Source organism: Oreochromis niloticus, unplaced genomic scaffold (assembly GCF_001858045.2).
Source record: "Oreochromis niloticus isolate F11D_XX unplaced genomic scaffold, O_niloticus_UMD_NMBU tig00008380_pilon, whole genome shotgun sequence".
In the NCBI taxonomy this organism is placed as follows: Eukaryota; Metazoa; Chordata; class Actinopteri; order Cichliformes; family Cichlidae; genus Oreochromis; species Oreochromis niloticus.
In genome coordinates this window covers 11,495-33,831 of record NW_020329157.1, presented here as the reverse complement: position 1 = coordinate 33,831, position 22,337 = coordinate 11,495, and the positions used below count along the sequence as shown (strand labels likewise).

The following is a 22,337-nucleotide window of genomic DNA, read 5'->3' as shown; positions in this document are numbered from 1 at the left end:
CAGAGCTCACCCTCGCAGCAGGATAACCATGAATGCAATTTTTGCACAGTCTGAGGAACAAATTCTCCTCTGTTGATGAAACACTGTATGAGAAACCTCCGTTCTTTCACTGGTAAAAACTTCAGGTGTAGGAAGAGGCCTCTCAGAGGTACAACCTCCCTGAGCTGTGCTGCTGACCATGTCCATCGTTTTATGACCACAGTATACCATCTTATAACGGATGTCAATCCAGCAGATTATCTTGGTATGTGGTGGATCAGGAGATTGCAACATGGATGCAAAGCCGACAAATCTGAAGCAACTGTGTGATGCTATCATGTCAATGTGAACTAAATCTGCGAGGAATCTTTCCAGGTCTTTGTTGAATCTGTGCCACAAAGAATTAAGGCAGTTCTGAAGGTAAAAGAAGGTCCAAAACAGTACTGGCAAGGTGTAACTAATGAAGTGGCCAGTGACTGTATTTAGTGTCTAGATGTTTTTTCAGTATTTTATTCACTTAATAGCAGGACAGAATACCACATGACTGTGGCCTTGTGTTATACCCTCTCTGCTGCAGTGATGCTGCAGACAAACACAAACATGATCAGACATTTAAGAAGAGCCTCTTAAAGATGAAGGTCTGTGTCTCTTGACCTAAACACATAATCCAGTTAAATCTAATTTATGCTCATTAATGCCCTCAAACTGTAACTTAAAGTAATAAATTGGTTACTGATTAATTACAGAAGTACATTTGTGAGCATAAAGATGTAAGCCTTGGACCATCGGGATGAAATGTGGTTGGGAAACTTAACAAGCATTGATAAAGCTTCATCAGTAGCTCGAGCAAGAGCTCAAAACCTTCGATCACCACGGGTGGTTAGCAGACTGTGGTTGCACCATGCAGCCTAACAACATGCAGTAAATGCAGTTAAAGCAGTCTGCTTACACATTGTTAACGAGGGAAGGGAACTAATGTGGCTGTCACATTACCCTTTTGTCCCATTTCATCCCAGGATTTGATTAATTGCTGCTCACTTTCTCCAATACTTAAAACTGATCAGTAGGACCTGAAACTGCAAACATTCAAACATTCAGGCCACGTAAGAATCGGTTGTTGAACGTATTAATCTTCTACAATAAGCAAATGAATAAATAAACAGGAGAAAGCTACAGTACTAACAGAGTCATGCAAGTTTTTGACAGGGAGGTTAAACTCATGCAAATTAGCTTCACCAGGCTCATGAAAACACTGATAGCAGATCATTTGTGTCAGTGTGTCAGGATGGTTTATATTGAGCTTCTTGTTCACACAGAACAATTTTCTTCATTTTTAACGATTACCAAAGTCTGTGAATCCCCAAATTGTTCAGTTGTTCTTTTTGCTCCCCATGAGGTCACTTTCACCATGTGACAAACACAACACCCCACTGTACACACTCGGGCCACCGGCAACTTTCTACATCCTCAATAAAAGCTGACAGGTTGCAATGATGTTCTGAATAACTTATTAAGAAAACAACTAAATGCACAGAAAATATTATGAAAACTGGTTTATTTTATATCTCCTAGTTTGAAATGAAGCAATAAAAACATGTATAAAACATCACAAACTGCAATATTGTACAAATGCTTACGTCCTGCTGATGCAATGGAGACATCTTCCAGTGACAGGCTTCATCCGTGTGTGTGTGAGGAGGCTCCTAACCCACCGACACAGAAGTGCATGTTCACAACTCCCTCTGTGCAGGCGGGGTCAGGACCCCCTCACCCTGGGGGAGGAGGGGTGGTGCTGTGGCCAGTCAGGTATGAAGTGCTGAGAGTGGATCGTTGGTCCTCTGTGCAGCTCTGTCCACTCTCAGCTTCCCTGCAAAGCAATAACACACCAAAGACATCATTTAACACAAAACAGCATTTCCATTGTTGGTAGCTGCAGCATGTTGTTAAAATGCAATTTTAAACTCACATATACACACAATAACTATAAATAAACTTAAACCTACAGTACTGTAGGACGATGATTTATACCAGCTATTGGAAGGATTTAGTCTTCAAGACAGTTTGTAGCCAATGTGAGGTGATAACTTACATAGCTGGAACACAGCACCACTCTCCAGTTTGTCATTTGGTCATCCATCCTTCTCATCGGGCTGGGGTAAGGCTGTCTTCTGGTGGAGTATCTCTCTTTGTTAGCTCCGTCTTGGACGTTGAGTGTCTGAAGTGCTGAATGCTGGGAGAGGACAAGTGTAAAGCACCTGAAGACAAAAGACAAAAAGAAAAGCATGAATTCACAGATCACCGAGTTGTTCAATTTACTTTTCTTCTGTTATGTGTTTTACCTCACCTCTGATCCCTCAGCCACAGGCTATACCTAATGTAAAACAAGAGACTACAGTCAGTTCACTACATCATTTTTAAAACTTTCTAAATATTTGTGTTGACATTAAGTACGGACTTACCTTTGTCCTGCATGTCGAGCTAGAGCTTGAGAAAAATATGTAAGTCATTTAAATAGTTACCTGTGATATTAAGAAAATAAAAGTAACACTACCTAAAAAACTACCTTTCAGTCACACAGGCAATGTGACATATTAAGAAAAAAAACAATACATTTCACACGTGTTAGTTAATATTCTTTAAAAGTCAGATATTCTTAGTTAGCTGTCTTACAAACATGATGAATAAAGAGATGTATAGCATGCGGAGGAGTTGTGGAGAGCAGGAAAAAGGGAGACGCAACTTGGCGTCTCCCCGTCCCCCAAGGCAGGGCCGTGGCAGCGAGTCCGTGAGGGAGTCGAACTCGGGACGCTCTGCACCGGAGCGCTCCGTCACACGTCTTACGCCAAGCGACCGGCCAGGGAGAACCTGAAAAAAAAGGACATTTATCTTCTGTTCTTCAACACTTGGTTTTTTTGGGGCGGGCGGGGCAGGGGTTCTCTAAATGAGCTATTAAGTTTCTTGTGCAATATTGTTGCACACAAATTACACATGGAAACCTAGCTAGTTTTCCATTGCCTTTCACAAAATGGGACTGCCAATGTTGGACGGCGTACCAAGCCAAAGCCTTCCTGCTACCAGGAATCCCTGCTTGGAAACCTGCTGGCGGCGCCACTAGCTTTACACCACGCTCTTCAGCCTCAGCTTTTGGCCTCTTTTCAGCACACCTACCTAGTCCCACTCATCAATGAAGGTAAATACAAGCAGGTCATTCTGAAAAAGACACACAGCTTATCATCTTATCCTTCTACAACACCTAAAAGCACTCTGTTCATTTCTTCGCTAGATTAGCCGCTAGCATACACGCTGCTGTGTTAGAGGCTTGTTGCTACCTAGTTAGCCATGCTGCACACCTGTTACTCTGTATTTGTCAATGATTCGGCACTCCTTCGGTTTTGTTATCCATTTTTAGACAGTAATGAGATCATCTGCACACTCCACAGAGCTCCAGAGTTACTGTTCATAGCAAAAGTGTAATGCTGTCCTTGGAGATTTTCACCTAAGACTGTGAGTGTGTAATGGATTTCAAAGTGTTTAAGTGTTCAGAGCACTCTACAGCCTGGTAAGGTGGCAAGTTTGAAAAGAGCAGCAGAAGGTATCAGTACTGTAGTGTAACTTGTTCTTTTCCTTTCCTAACAGTGAACAGAGTGCCGATTATTATCGACAGCTACGTCCACCCGGGGTGAAAGTAGTGTGGGAGACCATCAGGACCCAGCTGGGTTTCCTTGGTCCAGAGGTTTGGAGAAACCTCTTCCTTTTCTTTCATCACAGCTGTCCTGTGCCAGATGTTCTGTTGACCCACTGAGAGAGGCGTGTTTGAGAAAGATCAGGAAGACTGAAGCTCATGGTAGGAATGAAGGAGGACCTTGTGAGCTCCACCAGCAGCTCCCTCACAAGGAACTGTTCACAAGTCCACTGCAGGCACGCCCCAGAAGATGGATAAAGGCAGCGTTTCATGAAGACACTGGAACCAATCTATCTTCATAACAGTGAGTTTTATCAACAGGTCATATGCTCTTGAGACATAGTCTGGCGATAGCGATTATACACAAATTGTGGGTGTGTTTAAATTGTAGCAGCTATGTGGTGTAGCTTATAGCAACATGTACTGTGTGCTCTGGATGCTTTGTAGGTGAAAGCAGCATAGTTCACTACAAAAAGCTTTCATGGTCAACATTTCTGCCTCTATAAAGCAAAAATGTATCAGGAATTCATAGATCAAACTTTATGAGTCCCTCGGGTGGGTTCAGCCTATCGTGCATTTTAATCTCCTTTCCAATAAACACAGAGTGACATGATTTGAAAGTTGAAATTGTTTCCAATTAACCAACTTGTTTCATTTGAGTTTATCTGATAAAAAAAATGCTGGTAAGTAAGCTTGTTGCAGTATTGGATGTAAATTGTGTATGCTGCTGAAATATCTAACTGACCAAAATATTTTCAGTGGTGAATGATATTAGGAAAACCCGTAGATCTTGTTTTCTAACTGCATTGTAAGTAGCAGACAATGAGGGATGGCGTTCAGCTGCAGTTAAAGAGGCTAATGTTTACAGCCGTACCCAAGCTGCCCCTGCCTTTGGCCACACAGCTGTGTAAATACATTTGGCGAGGTGGCTTTTGGTCTGACTGTAGACTGAGTTTAAATGACAGTTGCACTTGCACTGGGTGACTGATCTCCATTTCCTGGACAGTAAAAGCAGGGTTTCCCTTCTTGGAGTTAGTCAAGTCAGATTTTAGGGTAAGTTAAAGAGGTGTTGTCTATATTATGCTAAATGCTCATGCCTCCATGGATAATGCTGCAGTTTCCCAGACATGGATTAAGCCTAGTGCTAGGCTTAAAGTTGTTTAAATGGAGGTCTTCACTGAATTATTCTTTTAATCTGGACTAGAAATAACCCATATCTGGGAAACCCTTTCAAAACATCTTTAGTAGGCATTATAAATGAGACAGACCCCAGTGAAATTTAACTGGGGTGATGGGTAAAAATGAACTCCTACCCACAGGAAGGCAGCAGCTCTGCTGTCTGTAGAGACAAGGTCAGAGTTTCTGACCGTCAATCATTTAGGGATGAAAAGTAATCTTTGCCTAAATGTAATAGTTGATTGCACTGCAGCACAGCTTTCTTGATGAGGAAGAGCAGCTGTGCTGTGATGTCAGCTTCAGCTGCCCAGCATGCACACCTGAAATGTTGGTGGTTTCAGTTGATGGGAAGAGAAAGCTATATCACTTTCAGCAAAACGAAAGGTGCTCATTGTCGATGTTCTTTGTTTTGTGTCTTTATGCATATATTTCTATATACCTTCCATGGTTAGACTTTATTGTTTCTCTGATGTTGCTCTGATGGCCGTGACTTTTTTGATGGCGTCTTTGTTGCTGAATAGGGCTGCCACGATTAGTCGACTAGTCACGATTACAGTCACGACTGATTTAATAGTCGACGCGTGGTTTGAAGCTTTGTAAGATCACAAAAGACGCAGGAATAAGTAGTAGGATTTAAGAGTGTAATAACGGACTGAAACAGAAGATGGCAGCACTGCATGTACAAGGATGCCAGCTGCCGTTACACTCCGAAGAAGCAGTGTCCCAGAATTCATAGCGCGGCCCTGCTCAGTTTTCAACAATGGCGGCAGCTAGTTAGTTTTAATATTACTCTTATTAATCTTTCTGGGTCACAAAATAAACGTTTAACATATTTTCAGGCGAGAATGTAGCTGTGTAAACCTCAAATATCTGCTCAGTTTATCAAGACACCGCATATTTTCAAAAGCGCTCCGACATTTTCGGAGACGTCTGTTACCCACTAGCTCCATAGCTAGCCGGGGGCAAGGCTCACTAGAGCCCGTGAGAACACCGGACTCCAGGCAAATCGTTTTCAAACGCACCACCGTCTTTCGCTACTCAGGTTAAACATATATAAGTCAGTTAGATAACTTAAAAATGTTATTGTTTGGCCTTTTTTTTTTAGTATTTTATTTGTTCCTGAGTAAATCGGTTTGGCTGAGATTAAAGTTATAGTTCATACACGGCCGAATAAACGTCAAGCAGACAACTGATTATCAGAAGTGTGAGATGTTCAGAATATACTCCGGTGTCCCGTTATATTTTAGATAGCAAGGAGTTTATTAAACTTTACCGAAACAATCTGTAAATCTCATTAAATTTAATAAACTATCATCTTGTCTTTATTTTTAGTTAGCACATACCCTAAACCAGGGGTGCCCAATCCTAGTCCTCGAGAGCTACTGTCCTGCAGCTTTTAGATGCATCCCTACTCCAACATAGCTGAATCAAATGGTTTGATGACCTCTTCAGCATGTCATCAAGTTTGGCAAAGGCCTGATAACAAGACATTCATTTGATTCAGGTGTGTTGGAACAAGGATGAATCTAAAAGCTGCAGGACAGTAGCTCTCGAGGACTAGGATTGGGCACCCTGCCCTAAACACTTAAAACTGTAAGCTAATGTTATATAAGAGCAGATGCTGCTGGTGCAATAAGCTGTACGTTTTACGTCCAATGGATGCATGATCCGATTAGTCGACTAATCGCAAAAATAATCGGTGACTAGTTGACTATCAAAATAATTGTTTGTGGCAGCCCTAGTGGACTTTGATTCCAAGTTAATACTAGCTAGTGTTTCTCACTGGTTTTTGGGCGGTGGAGTAAAAGGGATTGGTTGCTGGCTGTTTGTAATGTTAGCCTTGTCTTTGCTTTCTTACAGGCAGGATAAAGACATGGTGATAAATGAGTGTGTGGGCCGTCTGCTGAGGACCAGGAGCTCAGGACACTCAGACGGGGGCGTCGCAGCAGGAGTCACCGCGCACCACAATCCTCTGCTGTTCTGAGATGTCACACTCCTGCCTGCACATAGAAACCACAGTGAAGTCAAAGTTCCACCTGCACCTCCACCTGTTCTTGCAACAGCATGAACACTGACAGAGGTGAGACAGCAGAAGAGTTTTTGTCTATTTTTTGTTTTGTTTTGTTTTTTACTAAGTTAAGGAATTAAGTGAAGAAGAGTGATTAAATAAATTGTTTCTTGCAGTTTTGATTTAATGATTGTGTTTAGGATTATTTCAGAAACATGTTTAGAGGATCTTTGTAAGCCTGTATTTCCTTTAAAAGAAGGAAGCACTTCTTCATTCTACAGAAAAGGTGACACATTACAGATGACTTCATAAAAACCACAGTGAGCCAGTTGGATAAACAGCAGCCTAATCAGACTTCTGCAGAGTCTCAAAGTTTTTTTGGAGTCTGCTTCTTGTGTCCAACAGGACGAATTCTGTCCATAAACAAAGGATTTGAAAATGTACCCATTTTTGTTTTCGTTTTACTTTTGCTGATCTGACACCACTTGTGCCAAAAATCCGGACAAATGTCATTTGACCAAGGAGCAAATCTGAGCCAAATAGACTGATCATTTTTTTTCACGTGGCGTCTCATCAGAGGACACTTTTCCTTTTCCAAGCTCCTGTAGAACTGGCAGAAAAATCCTGGAAGCGCTGTCTGAATTCTGTTTCGAGACATGTAATCACAGACACATATTTCCCTTTTTTAGCAGAAAGGTTGGCCTGTGGATAAGCAGTTCTGGTCTTGGACAGTGTGGGGAAGTGCACAACGTTGAAGTTGCGCAGTTGTGTCTTAAAGAGATTGAGCTTCACACAAAATGCTTTCATGTGCGCATAAAGTTGTGGTACAAGCTGCTCTTTCCCTTGTAGGCTCTTGTTCAGGGTGGTTAAATGATCAGTAAGATCAACTAAAAATGCAAGGTCTGCCAACCATAGAGGGTCATTCAGCTCATGAAGAGGTCGGTCCTTCTCTTTCAAAAATGGTCAATTCTGATCTCAGGGAGTAAAGACGCTTCAGCATGGCACCGCGGCTTAGCCAGCGCGTAGAGTAGTAGAGTAGATCCCCATATTCAGCATCCGCATCAGAAAGGAAAGCCTGAAATTCTCCGTGGTACAGTCCTCTTGCTCGAATTATGTTGACAGTTTTTACAATAGTGTTCATTACATCTCCAAGATTGACTGTCTTGGCACAAAGGGCTTCTTGGTGAACAGTACGGTGCATTTCAACAGCCTCACCTCCAGCCTCTTTCACCTCAGCGCACATCGTAGACGCCATTCCTTTGTGTGCACCCGCCATAGCTGGAGCCCCGTCTGTTGTATCTTCACACAGCTTGTCCCATTTAAGTCCCATTTTGTCAGTTGAGTCTGACACAGCTTCAAAAATATCCATACCTGTTGTTGTGCCTTTTAGACTCTTAAGATCGAGCAGCTCCTCTGTAACTCCGTGTCTTGCGAGGAGTTGGGCCACCTCATAGCTGGCTATTGTAGACTTTTCCTGGACTTTTTGAGCACAAAAAAATACTGTTGCTGACCCTGCAGGACAGCTACCATTTGCTTTACTTTCTGCTCTCGCTCAGCACCGGTGTAGGATGCATAGACCTGATGTTTGGTTTCATAATGACGTCGTACATTACACTCTTTCATAACTGCCACAGTTTCAGTGCAGATCAAACAGACACTTCCCTTGAATTCTTTGAAGAAATTATTCACTCTCCCACCGTGTCTGAAATTTTCTGCACTCACTTTCTACCTTTCGCTTCTTTGGTTCTGCCATGTTCAGTAACTTGGGGTAAATTTCTTCTAGGATTGTCCTTTTTGGTGGAGCAACTGCCTTGATCAACAGCAGCTCCCCCTGGTGTTAAAACTAAGAAGTGCATTACACTCAAGCAAAGTTGAAGTGCGGGCCATATTCTATTCTATTTATAACATTTCTTGCGGGCCAATTAGAAATGGACCACAGGCCGTAGTTTGGACACCCCTGCTATAGACATTAGCACACACTCCAGCAGCTTTTCATCCTCTAGAGTCACTTGGATGACACTGAAAACACTACGTCCAGATAAACTCCCATGTATGTAGTGTATTATCTTACAAAAATACAAACAAATATAAAACAAGTATTTTATTTTCTAAATGTAATGCTTCCTTTTAGGAAGAAGGTGGAGGAGCAGCTCCAGCAGAGCAACACCAGAGGTGTGTGGAGAGGACTGAACACCATCACTGGATGGAGCACTGTGAGCGGAGGGGGTCCAGAGTCTGGAGACCAGGTTCTGGCTAACAGATTGAACCAGTTTTTTAACAGGTTTGATTCAGTAGCCCTTCCCTCCCCCATCCACCAGAGCTCGTCACACCTCTCTGCAACCCCCCACAGCACCGGGGACATGAAATGCACCTCACCTGTCCCCTTTTCCTTTTCCTTCAACCACTCTACTGGGTCTAAGTCGTCTCCACCTGCTACGGCGGCTGAGATCCTTTGAGTTGAACAGGACACTCCTCAGGACATTTTATGACACTGTGGTGGCGTCTGCTGTTTTCTGTGCTGTGGTCTGCTGGAGTGGTGGAATGGCAGAGAGGGACGGGGGGAAACTCAACAAGCTGGTCAGGAGGGCCAGCTCTGTCTGAGCGCTACCGCAGGTCATTCTTACCAGCAGCTGTCAGACTCTATAATGCAGCTTAACATTCCTTTGGTCATCTACTCACCAGCTTGTTAGTTTACTCTACATTTTATACATATCTCCGTACAATTTTCTCAATTTTTCTATACATATTCTGGACATTGTTACCTGTATATACGAACTTTGGTTGCTTACGTTCATAGGACCACCCTGTGTCTTCCTTTTATATTTTATTTTCCTTTTCTGTAAGAGCTCTGTAACACCAAAATTTCTAATCTGTGGGATTATAAAGGTGTATTCTATTCTATTCTATTCTATTCTATGTTTTATATTTGTTTGTATTTTCTGTATTTTCCTTCTGCTATCTGTACCTGAGCTGAGGAAACACAAAAATTTCCCCGCCGTGGGATCAATAAAGTCATATCTTATCTAACAGAATGAACCTTTTGGGATTTAGTTACCTGGATGATTGAGCATGCATCAAGACATAACTGGACCCAGTTTGCACTTTTGTTTGTAGGGAGTTACGCACCACGGTGTAAGAAATCTTCACTTTTTGTTCCAGTTTCATACATAAACACCCTTATCCTTATACAACAAATATTATACTCGTTACAAAAAATAGTAAATCTAGCAACATCTGTGTCTGAAACACAACATTTCTAATATGATTAGATCAAATTTTCACTTTCCTGAAAAGAGAGTGACACGTCCAGTTGTATAAAACCTTTTTCTATAGACATTAGTTCTATCTCTCAGACAGAACTTTTATGGTGTGTATGGACACATGCTCCTCTAAGATCCATAAAATGACATGTGGTGTGCCCCAAGGGTCGGTTTTAGGCCCTGTACTTTTTCATTTGTATATGCTCCCTCTTGGCGGTGTCATCAGGAGGCATGGAGTGAACTTCCACAGTTACGCTGATGACACTCAGCTGTACATCTCCGTGTCTCCTGATGACACCAGACCAATGGATGCCCTTTTTAACTGTATTCTAGATATAAAATCTTGGATGGCAGAAAACTTTTTACAGCTTAACCAGGACAAGACTGAAGTTTTAATCATCGGTCCTGAGGCTCAGAGAGAGAGAAACTTGTCTAAATTACAGGCATTTTCACTATGCCCTTCACTACAAGTGAAAAACTTGGGTGTTATTTTGACTCTGAGCTTGGTTTTATCCCACATATTAAACACGTAACCAAAATTGGATTTTATCATCTAAAAAATATAGCCAGAGTCCGCCCTATTCTCTCTCGGGCCAACACGGAGATATTGATGCATGCTTTTATTACCAGTCGCACTGATTACTGTAATGCCCTGCTCTCTGGTCTCCCCAAAAAGAATATCTCACCTTTGCAACTTTTGCAAAACTCTGCAGCTCGTGTGCTGACGAAGACCAGAGGGCGGGCCCACATTACAAGATCATTTCTGTTAATGAGAGTGTGGGGAGTGAGTGGGAGGGTGGGCTGGGCTGCTTTTAACCATGTAAAGCACTTTGTGCTACAGGTTTTTTTTTTTGTATGAAAAGTGCTTTATAAATAAAGATTAGAATAGAATTAGCACACACTCCAGCAGCTTTTCATCCCTTTGAACCCAAAAAGTCATTGCTCAAGACCCCAAACTTTCTCAATGTAATGCTTCCTCTGATGAGAACAATGCTTTTCAGTTTCTGAAATGCAGTTGCAGAAAACCTGAGCTATGCTATTTTCATCTGGAATGGCTTATTCTTTGTAGAAAGGTTTTTCTACTCATATATTATCCATCTGACCTGATAAAGTTGGAGAAAGAATCACAATCTAAGATTACAATATACAGGAGTGTGTTGTGGAAGTTTTCCATTAAATAAAGCCTGCAGATGAGCGGTAGCTAACATTCTTTAATCAAAACACACAGAACAGAAAACCAAGCTTGTGGAGAGCCTGCATGACCACGGGGCAGGTCAGCAGAGTCTCACTGAGCCTAGCATGGCTCTCAGTTAAATACCTTCTCCAGGAACAAAAGGCAGTACAGCTGTTTCACACCTTAAGGTTCACACTCCCTTGCTACCTCCCAGAGTCCTTGAAGAGACAAAAGATTCCCTCCTGTGGAGCTGTCTGCTTCCCCCAACTTCCTAAATAGACCCCCACCATTTGTCTTAGAGTATTGGTGTGAGACATGTTAAAAATCAGTGGCACCGAGGCATTACAATAACATAATGTGATAATACATAAGTGAAAGAAATTCCATTACAATCCCACCCTTTGATTCTTAAATCAAGAATCACATTAAAACCAGAATTTCTTTCCTGACATTCTGTACATCACATCAACATTATTGTACACTTAAAGGAGTTTCACACTGTGTATCCTCACTTCACTGTTCTCCCACCACCCTTTGTTCATCTTTAATCTTCCCCCCAATCTAAGCTCTCACATGCAAATGGCAACAACAATGATACAGAGGAAAGGTCTTCTCCAGAGTGTCAAAGTACTTTGCATGGCAAAGTGAAAAAGCATTAGATGGTCATTCCCATGTCCCGATCATGGCTCCTGGTGTCTGTGCCATTTACAGAGTCATAATTCCAACGCTGATCTTCCTTGCGCTGTCACTTTTGGAGCTTGGCATGCTCTCTCCATCCCTCAATTTCCGTTCCAACGTGGCTGTAGATTTAAGGCAGAGCACGTCGTACACCTTAGTTGTCTTCCTCAACGTCAACGTAGAAACCTTTCATTTTATTTTAAGATTTTGCTGTTCAAAATCTCCTCGTGACAATCCTTTGGAAGCCCAGTGGTGCACCCACTGTCGTTTGTCTGCTGTCCTGCAGATGGTCCCTGCTTCTCACTGGTCCTGTTGAAGCGTTCTCTCCCAGTCGTGGTCTGGATCTGCACTTCAGTCTCTTCTTCCATATCTCTCATGTCACGGTCCCTGCAATTTAAAAATGAAAGCTTCCACGGAAAACCCTCTTTTGCCCTATGTCAGCTTAGCACAATTAGACATGCACAATGAAGTTATGCATTGTCTCTTAAAGATTCCCAGGGATTCTCCCCTGAAGTAGCTTCACTCCAGGCCCTGTCTTAAGAAAAGGTAAAACATTAGCCAGCGATGTGTCCTGCTGTAAATCATGTGATTGGATCATATGATTAGCCCTCTGCTGTGGAAAAATAGATGTTAGTGCAGCGCATCTGTATGCACACTTTCTCACAGTGACCTCTGCACTGTAAACAATACAAGGTCATGAATAACACACTGCTGGTAAATTCACAAAGACACAGAAAGTGGCAGTTAAAAGGTTAAGTCAGCACGGCCCAAAGGTCATGCAACCTGTTGCTGTCACCTTTCTGCTCCTGTAAAAAGAAACATACATACATACATCCACCCTTTTGTCAGGTCAAGGTGGAGGTGCAATCTTGCATACTGGTGTCAAGTCAGTCAAGCTTTGTCAGTCCAGTCAGCCCCATTTTTATTTGCTGACAGTAGAACCTCGTGACGCAATAAGTTTCTACTGCCAGCAATGATGCCATTTCAAAAAAAGAAAAAAATAATTTAGACTGGATTACCTCGCCGAATCCTTTTTGGCAGGGACTTGTTTTCTGATTGTCCCAAATAAGTGGCTTTCCCATTCTAATTTTTGGAGAAACTCACTTGCGATTGTTCAACATGTTGTGTAGCGCTTTCGATCCTGATATTGCAGGCCTGCTTGAAAAAGAGAAAACTGCCAAACAAAAATCTCAGTGCACTGTTAAAAATCAAAACAATATGAAGGCCTCTTTTTAGAAGTTGTCTAAGCATACTCTCTTAGAATGATAGATCAAAACAAAACTAATTGGCAGTTTCAAAGTGGTACCAAAAGAAAATGCAAAGAAAATGCATCAGCCAAGTAAATCCCCAAAACTTTCATTCACCAGTCACACACCTCACACAACAGCAATATTCTATTAGATAATGAGTTTTGTTTCCCCCCATGTAACTAGATGTGTGTCATGATAAGACCTCCCCCACACATCAGAAACAACAAACTCAATAATCTATTAGTCTCGACTCATCTGACCCCCTGCAGCACTCTGTTCACCCCTGCTATGATTCAATCATCCTTCCCCAAAAATAATACTAGTTCACTAGTCTATGTATCACTTCTTAACCCACTAAGTGAACCGGACAAGATGATGGTAACAGCAATGCATGCTTAAAATGCTATTTGGTCTTCATGAGCTTCATTGCATGTGTGTTTGTGTTAGTAGGATTAATGCATTTTTCTGTTTGTGTAATTTTTGTGTACCTCTCCTCTTTGCGGTGCTCCAGACACTTTTCAATTCTCCACGCAAGGCAGTCGTTTTTCTTCCCAGTTTCCTAAACCCAAATTTCAGTTCCCACACTAAAACAGCCATGTTCTCCATGTTCTCCCCTGCTCCTTCCACTGTGGTCTCATCTCATCTCTCCTCCCTTGCAGCAGTCCAGTGAGAGTCAGTTGTCTTTCAGCTTTGTCCTGTGTTTTCCACTGTCTCATCTTGCCATTTTGCTCCAAAAGTGGCAAATGTCCAACTCAGACAGTCTTTTCAAAGGTCCATTCACACACAGTAAAGTTGCAGCTCGTTGGAAATGCACATCCATCCATCCAGTCATGATGATGCCATTTTTCTCCTTGCTGTCGCTGTCTTGCACAGCTGCTGCTGCAACTTTTCTTCACTGCTCAGGACCCTGCTGTGAGCTCTTGATATCCATCTCGTTGTTCTGGAACTGCATTTCTTGTCTTCAGGGAGAGATTCTTGGAGCTTGTGTTCTCAGGGTGACAAACACATGGAAGTTAAGCTGTAAAACAATTCAGCCAAAACTTGGCTTGAGTGTTTCTAAATGATGTTAACCTACAATTTTCTTCCGACTGCTGCACGTGGAAAATTGATCAGGATCTGTTCTTCACCTGCAAGTGACACACTGAGACATTTTGATCATTCTTATCACTGCTTAAAGAAACACGTCTCCCCTCTCTGGTTATGAAGTCCCCTTTCTTAAAAACCCAGAAAGATTGTAGTTGTTCTACACTGAAAATCACCAAACCCTCTTCCTATTTTTGCTTATTTTCCTTTTTTGCTTATTTTCATCAACAAGTCTGCGAAATTCTTGTGTGTCCACCCTAGGGGAGCTGGTGGCCTGCAGTACCACCCTCTCCCGCTAGTTGGAAACAATTTTTACACACATTTCTACACTCCTCTCTTTTTTTTTTCCTTTCTTGTTTTGTTCCCTTTTTTCACTGTTTTTTTTTTTTTTTTTTTTTTTTTTTTTTTTACACACACATCAACTTTTCCCACACAACCATTCTCTGCAATCTTACACACCACACATTTACTCAGTTCTTACCATACAGTCAAACATTGAGTTTTGTCCCTGGCCGCCTGGTGGAACGTCTGCCGCTCTACTGGATCTAGATCCCATTTTACTACACGAGGCGTCCCCCGTGAGGCCCTTGCCTTCTACGGACCAAGGAACGAACACCGCCACTCTGCGCACTATAGTATGCAGAAATGGACTCCGACAGTGTACCCGAACCGCTGTCCCTGTGGCGTAATTGGATCGAACACAGGTCTGGGCCGGCTTCTCCCCAACAGCGCACTCGAGCCAATGTCCTTGTGATGGACCGTACCCAACACAAGCCTGGGGCCTCAAACCACCAGGATTTCCTCCCGGAGACTCGAACTCCGGGGCGGCCAGCGTTCCCCCCCTCGGCCAGACAAAAAACTCCCCATGACTGTATACAAGTTTGCTACAACTCACCCATCAGCAGGAGTCCCCTCAAAATCGATGGTCTCGGTGGTTGCTGAAACACGCGGCTCCGTGACTCCTCCATTTCCTTTGCTTCAACAGCCGGTAGGACAAAGGTACCTTTTTCCCTCAGGGGTGATCAGCCCGTCCACGGAACCGTTGTTCAGCGACCACACGGACCATCCTGCTCGCAGCGCCATTCTGTTGTGGAAGTTTTCCACTTAAATAAAGCCTGCAGATGAGCGGTGAGCAGTAGCTAACATTCTTTAATCAAAACACACAGAACAGACAACCAAGCTTGATGGAGAGCCTACATGACCACGGGGCAGGGTCAGCAGAGTCTCACTGAGAGTAGTGTGGCTCTCAGTTAAATACCTTCTCCAGGAACAAAAGGCAGTACACAGCTGTTTCACACCTTAAGGTTCACACTCCCTTGCTACCTCCCAGAGTCCTTGCAGAGACAAAAGACTGGTCCTCTGGAGTTCCTGTTTCCCCCAACATCCTACTACACCCCCTACCATTTGTCTTAAGTATGAGTGTCAGACATGCTAAAATCACCAAGGCATTACAATAATGTGATTAACACATAGGTGAAAGAAATTCCTATACAAGTGATTGTTAGTAAAAGTGGGTTTCTGCATACCTGTGTAGATATTTCCTTAAACATCAGAAGTAATTTACAATGATTCTGTTGGGTTTAAGTCAACCCTGCTGGTAAACAGAAACTGTTACTGAAAGCAAACACACAGACACCTCAGTACGTTTTACTTGCAAGGGGAGCGTCGGAGAGCAGTGCTGCCACTCGCCTGTCCAAGCAACTCCAACTCCTCTGCGTCCGCCTCACTCTTTTATTGACAACAGAGGATACACACAATTCACTTAACCACGTGACGGTTAAGCATGTGTGTGTGTGTCTTCCTGACACCATACAAGGCATGATATCAATCAACGACCTGGCGTTTCCCAGTCAGCCGTGCCAACCACAACCCTGGCAATGTGTGTCTGCTTGAAACAGTGTTGCCAGCTTCTCAGTAAGGAAAATCGCTATTGACTTTCCTAAAAGTCATTAGAAGTAGCTACACGACGTCATCGACTAGAACATAAACAACTATATACAACAACTATATATAATAACATTGTGGAAGTGACATAAAGTGAGTAAATACCCTTATAGGATTATATTTGGTTGCGGGGTGTGCAACAAACCCTTTTGGTTGCACCCAGCAGGATTTGTGGGAGGTCTTCGTTGTCATGGCTACTGAGGACCGCTTGGATCAAGCTGGCCATGAATGGTTATGAATGAGTTCAATTTATCCTTTCTCCATTGTCCAATGTCACTTCTATAGCAGGTTTGAAGGCGATACAGCTGACCAAAGGGCTTTACACCTTAGTTCATGCACACATATAAAATTGAATCAAATGAAATTTGTTTTATTAGCTTTAATCTTTTAACTTTCTGCACATTGCATCATGATCATTGCATCAAGCAAAAATGAAATCTTTTATGTGGCAATGCCGGCTCTTGTACTTTAGAAAAAAACAAACAATCAACAGCTGTAACCATATTTATACAATTTTCATGTATTTTTTTTAATGACTCCTTGGTGGAGGAGACAGCCACCCTCAGGGCTTCCAAAGCTAATATACTCTTACTGCTGGTCCAAAGCCTGGATAAATGAGAGGGTTACATCAAGAAGGTCATATGATGTAAAAATGTGTTTGGATTCATCTGCTGTGATTCCCTCCTGGGGAAAATAAGGCAAGAGCCAAAAATATCAGATACTGTAGTTTTTGTTTTCTCTTTTTAATCAAACATAACTCAGTAGCGCTCCATTTTAACCTAATGTTAATGTACAGTAAGTACTAATTGTGTGCTAGCAGAAGCTAGGAGGTTAGATAATCAAGGTGATGACTAAGTAACATTTTGTAAATGACAGCGTAGCTCTTGATTCCACAGAGCTAGGTGATCAACTATTTGGCACAGCTGACAGATTTCTTTCAGCTAATTGACCTGTTGGAGTCGTGGTTCAATAAGCCGTCCGTTTGTGAGGTGAGTCAATTTCATCAAGCAGCAGCTCATTAGCTGACTGGCTGGTTAACTGTCTCAGTAACGGAGCCAAACTCCTCCTTGAGCAGTTTGAACACGTTGTCCGAGAACTCGTCTCTCGGCCTGCCCGTGCCGTTCAGCTGCACCGGCAGGAGGTCAGGGTGGTGTGGGATGTAAGAGGACGGGCAGTGCAGCTCATTGAGAGTAAACCAGAAGGTGTCCGGACCCACCTGGATTAAGTGTCGGAACACACTGTGCAGGAAAGGGAAAGAAACACAGGAACAGGATTAGCTCTGAGCTGTGTTTTGCTTTGTATGTAATATCTATTGTATGGAAAACACCTTCCTATGATCCAAAGTGACAGACTGAACCAGTTTTGCTGGCTTTAACATGCGAACCAACAGTTTAACTATAAGCTCATTAACTCAACACTGCCTTTCTCTTCAGGTTTGTTTTTTAAATCACCTCCAAGCAGGAAAATACTTAAGTATATTAAAGCATGTGTTTTTACTTGTGGCTGCTATGTTGCTACCCAAACACTTAGATCAATAATTCAGAATGATGTGAGTTATTAAAGGCTGCTTGCATACTGCATTCTGAGCTATTTTTTTATTCATTTACTTTGTTTATTCACAGCTTCCATCTGTCCTTTACATTACTGTAGCTCTCACAGTGCACACATTTTGCATCAGCTGCCAGTGTAAAGGTGAAATGAGTTCCCTTTCAGATTCGTACACACAGTATTGGGATATCACGGCCCTACGTGTCCTGAAGACACTTCTATTCACGCCTGTAAGGCAACTGACCTGTGATGATATGCCACATATAAACTCATCATCACAGTCATTCCTCACTTTTTATGCTCTTTACCTGGCTAGGAACACTTTTGCCAAGTTGGGATTGCTAGCTATTGCTAGTTAGCTCTGTGGTGTGGCAACCTGAAGTTAGCCTAACTGCTCCTGTTGGTTTTAGCCACCACTGCTGAACTACATCTGCGTATTTCTGGAAGTTCCTTTCTCAAGGGACAAAATGAGTGAGGGTGATATTTAAATCAGGCCCACAAACTGATTTACTAAAGTTTCCAGCAAAGGGTTAAAAGTCTTATATTACAGGTAATATACGTTAAAGTCATGAATACTGGTGTCTTTACCCAGAACATGCAGGAACCTGATTATTCCTGAGGTATTCAATTGTCAGGTCCCATGTTCCTCTCCTTCAGGGAACAAAAGCTATAGCCACAGTGCTTTGTTTCATGTTCAGTGTTCAGAGACAATGAATGACTCCTGAAGTCACATTTTGTTGTGTAACACCCAGCACCTCTCCAAATATGATGTTAAGCATTCAATTTAAATTCAGATTTTACTGATAAATCATGTCACGTGGCTATTAATGACCAACATGGCAATACAATGTCAACTGGATGGCACAGTTTTAATTTATGGCATTCTGTCTGTGTGTAACACTCACACACATTAGTAACTAAATGAAAGATTGAGTTACTTACTACAGCGGTCCTTAATAAAGACTTACCTTAAACAGGCTTCTTGCAGTCTGATGGGTTGTCTGGATCTCAGGTAGGGTAGACAGGCTTCACAAACAGCATCTAGGTCTGCTTCAGCTGAGAAAACCAAACACAGGACATTTTTACTATATTTTATTCATATAAAAATTGTAATACTTTTACCTTTTATCCAGAAATTACAACAGAAATCAACTTGAAAAAGAAAATAAAAACGAATAAAATGCAACAAAGCCAAGTTAATTTCACGGATTAATCACAGCAGCAGAATACAGTTTGAGCTCGGTGCCTGGTCTTCGGGTGGATCACTCCCTGCAAATATGTTACTCATAAAACTCCAGGAGCATACAGGTGGATGCTGGGGTGGTGGATGGGCTGAAACAGCAGGCAGTGGTGCAGCAGGATGTGAGGAAAGTGGGGCACGTTACATGTCCAGCTCCAGGCTTGGCTCCATACATGGTTACAGTTGTGAATGCTTCTTTTCTGATTATGTCCAGTGCGTGCACATAATGACACTTTTATATCCAAAAGAACAAATCCTTTAAAAATATGATCCTGGTTCCGAATAATATGGGGTAAAGATACCACTGCTGGTTAATCTCCTTTTTAAACCCTTCCTTGTCCCACCCACTGTGAACTGAAGCCACAGACATACTGAAACCCACTTCACAGAATAATCACAAAGAGCATCTCAAACACACAACGTGTATCGTGCCTGTTTATCTGCACACTATACTGTATGAGAGAGTTTGCTGTACACAAAGTGCCGTAAGCTATGTTAAAGGAACAGTTTCACAAACAACCTGATTTCTTACAAAATGAAACAATTGTCTTTACACTGCAGTCCTTGTCACTGTTAGATGTAACGCTGGCTCTGGAAAGGCTGCAGACAGCTCTGTCACCTTTGTGACTCTTTTCCTCTGTCAGCGATGAACCTCAGTGGGAGTGAATATTGAATATTTTCAACATGCTAATGGACGTATTTTGAGCACAAAGTAAACAAAAATAACAACAACAACTTCTCTGAGCTTATCAATTAAATGGCTTTGCATTCGCTGATTGAACAATCACGTTTTTCTCAGTTGGGTATAAGAAGAGCTGCTTGCAGTCGTAGCTGTGTGTGCAGTTTGGACCTGAGCAGCATCCTGCTGGCACAGCTGGCTGTGGTCCGTATCATCAAAGTCATGTTTAAAATATGTTTAATGACAGAGCTGCCACAGTGAAGAGGCATTTTTAGCAACAACATCACCGTCACGTGTTTAGGATGCTGAACTGTTTCACAGTTTAAGGTTTTATAATAAAACAGAGATGCCCTGATTTATGCTGTGATACCAATGGTTGATTTTCATTCACCACCACCCGGTGGTGAAGGAGCTTCAATGAGTTCTTTGACTTTTTTGGCTTTTTCTGACGACTCATCTCCCCACACACAGCTTTAATGTCAAATCAGGCTAACAACCTAATTGTTAACCTTAGCATAGAGACATCTTCATCTCTGTACTAATGTACAGACACAAACTTGTATTGCTGTTGTCTCACTCACAGGAAGAAAGCTGACTATAACTCATTCAATTAAGAAGAATCATAAAGTTTATTCCTACAAGAAAGTTACAGCCCTGTGATCAAATAGGCTTTGATAAGATAAGATAAGATAAGATAAGATAAGATAAGATAAGATAAGATAAGATAAGATTAAAGAGTCTTCACATTACAACCCCCCCAAAAAATAATAGAACTATTTCTGAATGAAATAAGACTGTTGTTGGGAACAATCTTTGATTCTTTCACTATTAAGAGTTTAAAAAAACTAAAGACGACTTGAATAATTTTGACTCACGTAATGAAAAGAGAGGTTTGTTTTACTTACCCTGAAGGCTCTGAGGACTGCTAATGGGTCATCGGCTGTGAGTCTCTGCAGGAGTGCTGGCCAGCAGCGATGAGCCATAGGCAGCAGTTCATTTTCCCTCTCACTCAGCACCTGAACGCACAACTCCAGCACGTCCAGTACCTAAAGACAAAGACGCACAACACACCTAACAATTATCTCTGTTTTGATCCTGATTAAATGTGAGCTGAAACTAATTACTGAGGTCTTCATTGAGAGCCCAAACTCCTGAGCAGGCACGACTTCAGCACAGACTTATTTCTGTTTCACTCCTGGACCAGACTGAATGTTTTTCCTTGATGAGCATTACACCAGTGAACAGTCATCCACACAGTTCTGACAGGATGAATTGTACCAACGCTGGCAGTCCTACCCTCACAAGAATGATTATTTTTGTTACTAGTCCAACAGTTGACTCTACATAAAACTACCTTGAGTCGGAGCCTGAGGCTGGGATCAGACAGCAGATGAATGCAGCGCTCCATAACATCCTTAGTGATGCTGAGGTGGGAGGGAAGCTCTGCTTTCACATCAGGACTACCAGCATCTTCAACATCCTCACACTCAGTGGGAGGGACCTCTGCAATGGAGCACATGTACAGTTAGACCGCCAGTTTAGCAGTGAGGTTCAGATTTCTATGACTCTTAATTACAATGATCCATCTCCTCTACACTCTGAATCTAATATAACCACCACTACAACCTATAGCTTATATTCCACTGGCCCTTAGACAGACCTATTACCTCTGTCTTCAGTGTTATAATCATCCTCTATTCCAATGCCCTCTGTCAGTTCTTTCTGTTTGCGGTAATTCAGCAGGAATTGGCGAATGCTGAGGTCTTCCTGGTCACCGGAGCTTTTCCTGGAGCTGGCAGACGTACTGGTCCTGCTACAAGTGGAAGGAAACCACCTCGCTAAAGGAAAAACAAGACAACAATATCAAAATAGGTTTGATTACAATAAAATAAGTCAGTTGATCAAAATCAGTGTGACACAGACGCTGATGTTTTTGAAAAGAGCCCATCAGTAACATTTAATTCATACATTTTTACTGTGAGGGCTTGTTAAACTGCAAACACGTATAGTGCCGCTGTATAAATATTATTATGAATATTAATTCTACAACAGAAAACGACTCAGCATTTAAACCATCACGACGTATTAAATGTTTCCAAAGATACTGATAATTTGATAACGAGTGAAGTTATATATCCTGAAACGTACTCCTTGATAGAAATTTTGAAAGGCACTGCAGAAAACATAAAGTTAAGCAACATAAAAATTGTGGCAGTGCATGCAATGAGTCACATTTTCTTCCTTGTCCTCTTTGACTCCCAGTATACGTGAGACTCAAGCTGACATCACTGTTGAAATCTTACCCAGTGCCTTCATGAGCGCGTGCAGCGCGGAGCAGAAAAGAGCAGCTGTGCGCTCGTAGCTGAGATCCAGATCCTGAACCATGTCCCCGACCAGCAGGCTGCAGTCAGAGTGAGTCAACAGAACTGTCAACACCGGTGGAGCCTGGCCAACAAGACAGGATTATAATGAAATACAGTACAAGCTCAGGGCAGCACAGGCTTAAGTAGATCAAGGAGGAAATCGGGTAAACCCTCCAGCAGTTATTTCTGTGTCCATTTTGGGTTAAAAACAAAAACACGTCATAACTACCTGTGGATGCTGGCTGAGCCTCTGAAGGTTGAGTGATATGTCAT

The 22,337-nt window shown here is 42.3% G+C and overlaps 2 long non-coding RNA genes across 7 annotated transcripts; one reads left to right on the top strand and one right to left on the bottom strand.

Annotated features, from left to right (window-relative positions):
* The first annotated feature begins 3,128 nt into the window (after positions 1-3,128).
* Positions 3,129-9,005, top strand: LOC109197830 (uncharacterized). 6 transcript variants are annotated; one of them, XR_002058889.2, is made up of 4 exons: positions 3,131-3,169; positions 3,389-3,483; positions 3,616-3,965; positions 6,698-7,084. It is a non-coding gene; the product is annotated as an uncharacterized LOC109197830 (long non-coding RNA). The 6 variants fall into 6 exon arrangements; XR_002058891.2 differs by lacking the exon at positions 3,389-3,483 and having other exon boundaries at positions 3,129-3,169; XR_002058886.2 differs by lacking the exon at positions 3,131-3,169 and having other exon boundaries at positions 3,333-3,483.
* Positions 9,006-18,819: 9,814 nt separating this feature from the next.
* Positions 18,820-21,114, bottom strand: LOC112845651 (uncharacterized). Its single transcript, XR_003218520.1, has 3 exons — positions 21,056-21,114; positions 20,607-20,747; positions 18,820-18,838 (listed from the first exon to the last, which is right to left on the bottom strand). It is a non-coding gene; the product is annotated as an uncharacterized LOC112845651 (long non-coding RNA).
* Positions 21,115-22,337: the final 1,223 nt, after the last annotated feature.